Source organism: Dendrobium catenatum, unplaced genomic scaffold (genome assembly GCF_001605985.2).
Source record: "Dendrobium catenatum unplaced genomic scaffold, ASM160598v2 fragScaff_scaffold_1659, whole genome shotgun sequence".
NCBI lineage: Eukaryota > Viridiplantae > Streptophyta > Magnoliopsida > Asparagales > Orchidaceae > Dendrobium > Dendrobium catenatum.
This window is the reverse complement of record NW_021320121.1, coordinates 95,455-103,617: the sequence shown is the minus strand read 5'-3', so window position 1 is coordinate 103,617 and position 8,163 is coordinate 95,455.

The window sequence follows — 8,163 nt, the reverse complement described above, 5'->3', positions numbered from 1 at the left end:
AAAGAAGATGAACTTAAAATTGGCAATTTGATTAGTGAAATTTGACTTTGGATATCTCAAAATAAATTGGAGAAAAGAAAAAAAATATATAAGTATGCCCTGATAAAAAATTGTTCACGTTGAATTTTAAAGTATATAAATTTATTTTAAGATAGATGTGATAGATAAATAATTTATATTATACAAAACCTCTTCTAAAAATAAAATTGAACTCCTAAACATCGATACGCCTTTTAGTGTAATGGTTGTAATTTTATTAGGAAACACCAAAATTAAGCGTGCTCCTGTGGGAGCAATTCTAGGATAATGACCTCCTAGGAAGTTAAATTAGTGTGACAAAACCGTAAGGCCCTTAGGTCAAAGCAAATAATACATCAATAATTAAGAGTTTGGTTGTTATAAAAATGATATTAGAGTAATACATTAGTCGAAAGATGAAAACTAAGTGTCATACATGATAAAGTGTTCTTTTCAGGAGCCATCTCTTGAACCCTATATGGAACAAAGTGTTAAATGGCAGGAACTAGCTCTTGAACTTGTAGAAGCCACCTTTAGACTATTATCTGCCTAGTGGGTTATTATGGTAGGAGGATACTGAAAAGAACATTAGTAACTTAAATGGAGGAGATTGTGAAAGTTAAACACTAAAACATTGAGGGTTTTTTTTTATATAATTATTAGAATTTCATTAAGAAACTCCGAAGTAAACCTTGTTTGTGCAAGAGCGGTCTTAGGTTAGGTGACCTCATAGTGGCCTTTACAATATGATTTCAAATAATGTTTAAACATGGCTTGAACAACTATTTGAACCATACTTTATCATAGTTTGAATCATATATGCACATATGTTCTAAGAATGGTGAAGTTATATAATACTAATTATTTTCAAAAAGTGAATCAAATATCAACATTCTTGTACTATATGGGAGAGAATAAAAGAATTTCAACCAAATTGAATCGATATTTATTAGAAAGAATGAAAATATGATTAATAATACAATGAAAATTTTTACTTGAAGATCTAACATATCTTAGATACCATGTGACCATTCTTTCAATTTTTGGTATCTTAATGATATAAGAATTAGAATTTTTTTTCCTTCATTAGATTTGTCTTATCAAGATACTCAATTTGACTATATGCATGTGAGACTTGGAGGTCGTTTGGTCACTTAATTAATGTCCTAAAGCTTGTAGATAAGCTTTAATTGCTTGGTATGGATTCATTTAGGCTCAAATTGGATCACTTTGTTGTTAATAGGCTAATTCATTAAGATTTTCGATTCAACTATAAATTTGTTAAAATTCGATTTTGCATGGTCCTAGATTTAATTATGAAAATTTTAATTCAAATTTGCATTGAGATTAATGATGCCATGATCAAACTATTATTTATGTAAGAGGATCATCTAAAGCATCATTTCAAAAGGCATCATCTTTATCTAATTCGTATGTTAAAGACATGGATAAGTATTGATATATCTTGTACATGATTGTATAGGGCCTACCAAGTATGTTTATTTCTCTTTAGGTATTTATGTTCAATATTTTAGAAGTGCATGTGGACTAATGTTAAGTGTGGATGGTATATTTCTGTATGTATGTTGTAAAGGCACTTTTGGTCAAGGCAATGGCACAAGATGATATCATTTAGAAAATGACATTTATGATAGTTGATGTGTAACATAATGAGTTACTGTTGACATGTAAACAATTCATTAAGCTCAACTAGGCTCGCTTACACTGTTATTAATAGTTAATTAGTTATAAGCACCTTGGTTCATTGGATCCATGTTTATGAGCTCTCTAATATGCATAGCTAATGTCTTTATAGTTAACACAATACATTATTGCATAATGTGTTAATCTCAATGTGAAGAATAAGGACTATTGGCAGGGGCGGATGTCACACCCCAGTTTGACTCACCCTCTACCATGAACTGGAGTATAATAGAGAAAGATTTCAACGTATCAAACTCCACACTTAACAATAGGAAGCATGTAATATACCTTATTGAACCTCAACATAATTAAAACAAATACAAAGCTATACTAAAACTTTTTTCATTCACATATCCAAAAGTCTTTCTAGCATTCAGATCTCGCTTTAGATCTCTTTCACCCCAAAACGTACTTACATTAAAAGAACGGTCACCTCTTTTTATTGTCCCAAGGGCTCCTTCCCCTTTCCTGCAGTACAACCACTGTTAATGAGCTTGGCTCAATGAAATACGCAAGCAAGTTATATGAAATAATAATGAACCATTAAGAAATACAATAACTATGCTAACATAATTAAAACACATATTGAAATATCATATTGAGCCTGAAAGTGCCTAGCAGTATTATTTATCTTACCAAAACTATTTCACATCTTTAAATAAGTTATAGAATGACTATAAGCTTTTGCACCATTCAACTTTTCAATTCAAGGTTGGGTCTATTTTCCCAACTTTTAGAATGGAAGCTGTTCTCTCATTCAGAGTTGAGTCAAATTTCTCAACTTCTAGAATTAAGAGTGTAGGCTTACCTCATCAGGTCTTTCGCCTTTACTTGTGCGGGCCTATCCCCCATATATAACTTATTTCCCTTTTCATATAGTCATCCTTTTTAGAGCTAATGATATATGCTTTTGATGATATAGTTGTGCTTTAGCTGCTCTTCAGTTACCCTTTAGCTTCCCTTTAGGTGCCCTTTAACTGCCCTTTAGTTGTCATTTAGGTGCGCTTTAGGTGCCCTTTAGGTGCGCTTTAGGTGCCCTTTAGGTGCCCTTTTGGTTCCCTCTAGGTGCCCTTTAGGTGCTCTTTAGGTGCCCTTTGCTTGCACTTTAGTTGCGCTTTATGAATATTTATCCTTCTATGCTTACTAAATCATTTACATTGCTAAAGATTATCCTTTACATAAACAAATTCATACATAAACAACAATATTCATTCAAATAACCAAAATAAACTAGAATACATGTGATCATAAACATAATGAAGATGGAGTGCGATAATAAAACATTTATTAATTCTTATAACCTTTTTTGGGTATCTCACCTCAGTATCCCGATTCTTTCTTCTTTTCCTTTTGTAAACAACCTTCGCTAAACTTCCTCATTCAACAAAACACATTTACTTCTCTTTCTGTAATACATTTAGCAAATCAATTTCAACAACCCCTTTATTTCAGCAAATCGCAATAGTAACTATTACTTACTTTCAGCAAACAACAATACCCTTACATGCATTTAGATTTTCCTCAATTATCCTTACTGATTTCCACATTTAGCATTCAAAAAGAGTGACAGAAATCCACAATTTATGCATTCTTGAACTGCAGCTTCTCCAACACTAATCGTAGATTCAGCACTTGGTTTCTCCAACTTCCAGCAGCCGAATCCTCTACTATTACTCAGCTTGCTTGCCCGCTGCTTCAATTCCAGGTGATGGGCAAATGAAAGTAATGAAGGGGACTTATAGGTCTACTAGTGCTTTACCGTAATATATAATATTATTATAAGATATTGCATTCTCAACTACAATTCCACTAACATTCTAGCCGTCTGATCTCCATCCAGCCCATGCATGTCAAGATTAGTGGAGACTACAGTAACAATTAATAAATTGTTGTCAATTAATTGTTATTCATTGACTATAATATTAACTATAATACTAAACAGATATTTAAAAGATACCTATTCATAAACATTTAAGATATATTGATACCAAAATTTCTCGAAATTCAATATCAAATTTGATGAAAATATTTTTGATACTTTCTATATGTGAGAGAATATAGGGGAAATTTGTATGTTTACCTTTTTGGACCAAAATTTTAGGTATTATAGCGGAACTGTGCAATGCCCATGTGTGTGTGTAACTTGTTGGATTATTTATGTTCAAAATTTCTCGAATTAAATTTACAGCTATCCAATCTCTAAATTTTTCACACTTTAGTTGAACTAAACTTCTCCTCAAGACAAATGAATGGAATGAGCATGCAGCGCTACGTTGCCATGTTGGAGTGTCGCTATGCTAGGCACTAAAAAATATTTTTTTAATAAAAAAATTTCCGCTCAACCGTTCTCCCCCTATCTCTCTCGTTTGACTTGTCGAGAAAGGAAAGGAAGGGGAGGAGAGAAGGGGAGAAAGAAGAAAGAGAAAGAATACTTCCGGGGTTTTCTTATCTGACTCTCCTATTACAAAAATTATTCTAATCATCATAGGTAACTTCTATCATATCTATATTTTCAAATATTTTGATTATGAGATTTATTCTTCTATTTTAATTGATATTTATTACATTTTTCCTTAATATATTGAACTTCCAAGACATAACTTTTGGTATATTATATGTATGATTATTCTAATCATTTTGACTAGATGATTTTATATTTTCGCTAGTTGAGATGTTATTTATTAAATTTTGTATGATTTGAGTAAGAATAGTGATCTGGGCATTTTGATATGATTATGCTGTTAATAAAAGCATCATGAATGAATACGAGCATGAGAATGAGTAATAGTTGGTTGTTATTATTTTTGTAATATTATGCATGTAAAAACAAAAAATACTAGTTTATTACTGAGGTTGGTTGGATATTATTTCATTTTAGTACAAGAGACGGGTCGACAGACTTTTCTTTAAATATTGTGGTTTGTGGTGTATTTTCTACTGATTCACATGATTGACTAATTGAGAGTTATAAGGAGAAATTACTATGTCGACGGGCAAGAGTGATGACTCTAATTATTGATCAAAGCCACATGAGTACGAAACTAAGAAGACTTACTGGAAAAATATCACACAAGCCGAAATTTCTTATTTAATATCACTGCTTGGACATATATATAAGGCACTAATTTCTTATTACTGATTTATTATTTATGAGCAGGTGATTAAGATACTGATTTGAGACTAATAGAAAATAATTGAACATCATGTGCACTTCTATATGATTCCTTGATAGTACTGTATTATCATATATTTCTAATATTTTTTTCATTTTAATGATTCATATTATTTTCTTACTATTTAGATGATACTGCTATGACATTTGCTTTAAGAAGAATGATATTTCACAACCTTACCATTTATCTTATCTTTTTTATATTTGTATTGCACTATTTTACATGCTTTATTATTATTGCATGTATTTTACTATTTATACACAAATTTATAATCATATTGACTGCTACTATTATGAACTGAATGATTTCATACATATTATTTATTTTTTTGTGCTATGAGTTTAGTTGTAGGGTTCTAATAACCTAATGGGCTTTGTACGCAAAATATATGATGATTTAATTATTTCAGCTCAGGGAAGATATTTGAGAGTGTGAGGCTGATCAAATATAAGATTCTTCAAGTTTTACTATCATTTTATCTTTTAGTTATTCTTTTGAGATTAGGATTGTGTAGACAGTATGTTATATTTGTATGACTCCTAGCTAGTGTACATGATTTTTAGGTATTGAACACTGACGCATATTGATGTTTTGACCAATAAATTTATTTTTGCTAGTATTTTTATTATTGAAAGAAAAATTAAATAGCTATAGTTGTTATCATTTAAAGATAAAAGATAATTTTTTTTTCTAATTTAATTCTTTGAGCTTGATGCTTGGAGCTTTTGAGTTCTATTAAAACTCAAGTGATAGTTGTAGTTCCATGTTCCCTCCCTTATGCAGAGATGGAGGGCCTTTCTATAACTTTTTTAGAAGCAAGCCCGTAAATATGAAGATAATTTGAAATACTCCACATGAGAATTCATATTGATTACCTTGATCATAAAGCATTCATCCAATATTTAAGTGCATCAATGTTGTCAAAATTAAGCCATCTTATACTCTTCATATTTGACTTGTCGAGATGCTTGATTTGACTATAAACATGTCAAATTTGGAGATTATTTCTTCATCCATTTAATATCTAAAAGCTTTCAATAATGCTTCAAGTGTTTGATCTTGGCTCATTCTGAATTAGATTGAACCAGTTTTGATATTATTAAATTTGTTTCATCTAGATGTTCAGTTCAACTATAAGGTAACTGAAATTGGAGTTAGGATGACCTTAAATTTAATTTTGAAAGTTTTCATTTCAAATATTTGTTAAGATTTATGTTGATTTCAATGATTTATCAATTATATTAAAATCAAGTGCCTTGAATACACATATCCTACAAGTTCAAGATTATTCAATTCCAAGGTCATTAAAGTGCTTAGATGTTAAATGAATGGTTTATGATCAAAGGTGTCGACAATACAATGAATTGTTGTAGAATTTTGCCACATTTACTAAAATGACACTCAAAATATTATAAATAAATTTGCATTCTCCGCATTAAGGGGATATTTGGAGATTAGAGTGAGCTTAGAGATTTGAAGAAATCTAAAGCTCAACATAATCATGGATGCTAAGAATCACTACCAACCACTATAGTTATTTGAATACATTTGCAAGACCATCGTCACCCTATATTGTCACGCCCCAAGATCTAAAGTGAAAGAATTTTATCTTTTTTTCTTTTCTTCATTTATTGTTTTCTTATGATTCAATTTATAGCCAATATTCATTTATAACAAAACCTAACTAATTGCATTAATGAAAAATAGTTATAAACATTAGAAAATATATTTATATTTTCACAATCAATATTCACATATTTCTTCTAAGTCCAAAATCAAAAGGATATATATGCAATAGCCACTATAGCCTACAATAGAATTAAATAAAATCAAAGAACTGAAAATGAAACTAAATTAGCATCATTATCTAGCCTCACACTGTAGGCTCTTGCATTTACCTAAAATCATATAAAATAACATAATAAGCTTACAAAGCCCAGCAAAAATACAAAACTTATCACTACTTTCAATGCAAGAAAAAAAATTAATATGCATACCCCATTTCTAGTCCATATCAATCAACAATCAATAGTCTATCAGTATAATCAATAAGAAATCTATAAAATTTGTATTAATCAATAATAAAACTATTATGATCAATAAAAATAAAATAGATCTATCAAACTATAAGAAAATTAATAAAAAAAGGTGATTAATCAATGAACATGTTATGCTATATTGTATCAAAATTAATGCTAATCCAATCAATTCTATATCAATTAATTCATATGATATAATGTCAATGCAATCATGAATGTAATTGTGAAGAGCAATGTAAAACATTTAACTTTAATGTGGTGTTTTCATCCTTCCACCCAAATCATAGCCTAGTTGGCCATTAATCTTTTAATTTAACTCAAATTGTCGACCAATTGATCATCATTTTTATTTTATCATCATTGTTCATTATTTTAAGTTAATTCATGGGTGACTTTTAATTCATTTAAGAGTGTCCACCCTATACTCATCCGCGTAATTCGATCAATCAATTATAGGCTATAACTAGGATAACACTATAAACTTTTTAATTCAAGGAAAGCCTGTCGATCCACCCTCTTGTGCAAAGTTCATGACATTATTGCATTGAAATCCTAGCATCGCTGCACCAAATAATTTTCAAATTTTCTTAAGATTAGGGCACTAGAGCGCCAAAATACTCAATGCCGCAGTGCTCCGTTTCAAAATTTGCATATTTTTTTTTATTTTAAAATAATTGTTATACTTATCGATTTGTTACATATAGTCATTCATTTGATAATCGCCGCATAATTTTTATAGCTTACTTCAAAACATTGATTGTCATTGCTTGATCACCATTATCTTTTCATTATTGCCTCACAACCATCTCTAAACTAGTATTGCTCGAGTCACACCATCCATCAGTCGCATCTCCAATATTCTCCCTCAAAATTGTGAAAAACACGTATGTAATACATTTTTTGTAATAATGTATTCTCCAATTGAGGAGAGAGCGAATTATTGCAACATATTTACAAAGTGGGTGATTTCATCTGAGGAAAGCCTCATTTTTTTCCACATTTGAGTTTTTTCATACAAAAATTTTGGCATATAATGCATTATGTTTATTATCTATGTGTGTTTGTGGAAGTCGCAATGGAAAATTAGGGCAACAATACATATGATAACCCCTGGTGCGTGAAGGGTGATGAGATTAAGGGCAATAAATAATGACTAGTTATATTTGAAAGGAAATAAGACAGATGATGAAGGGACATGTATATAACTAATGAAATTTAAGTGTTAAATA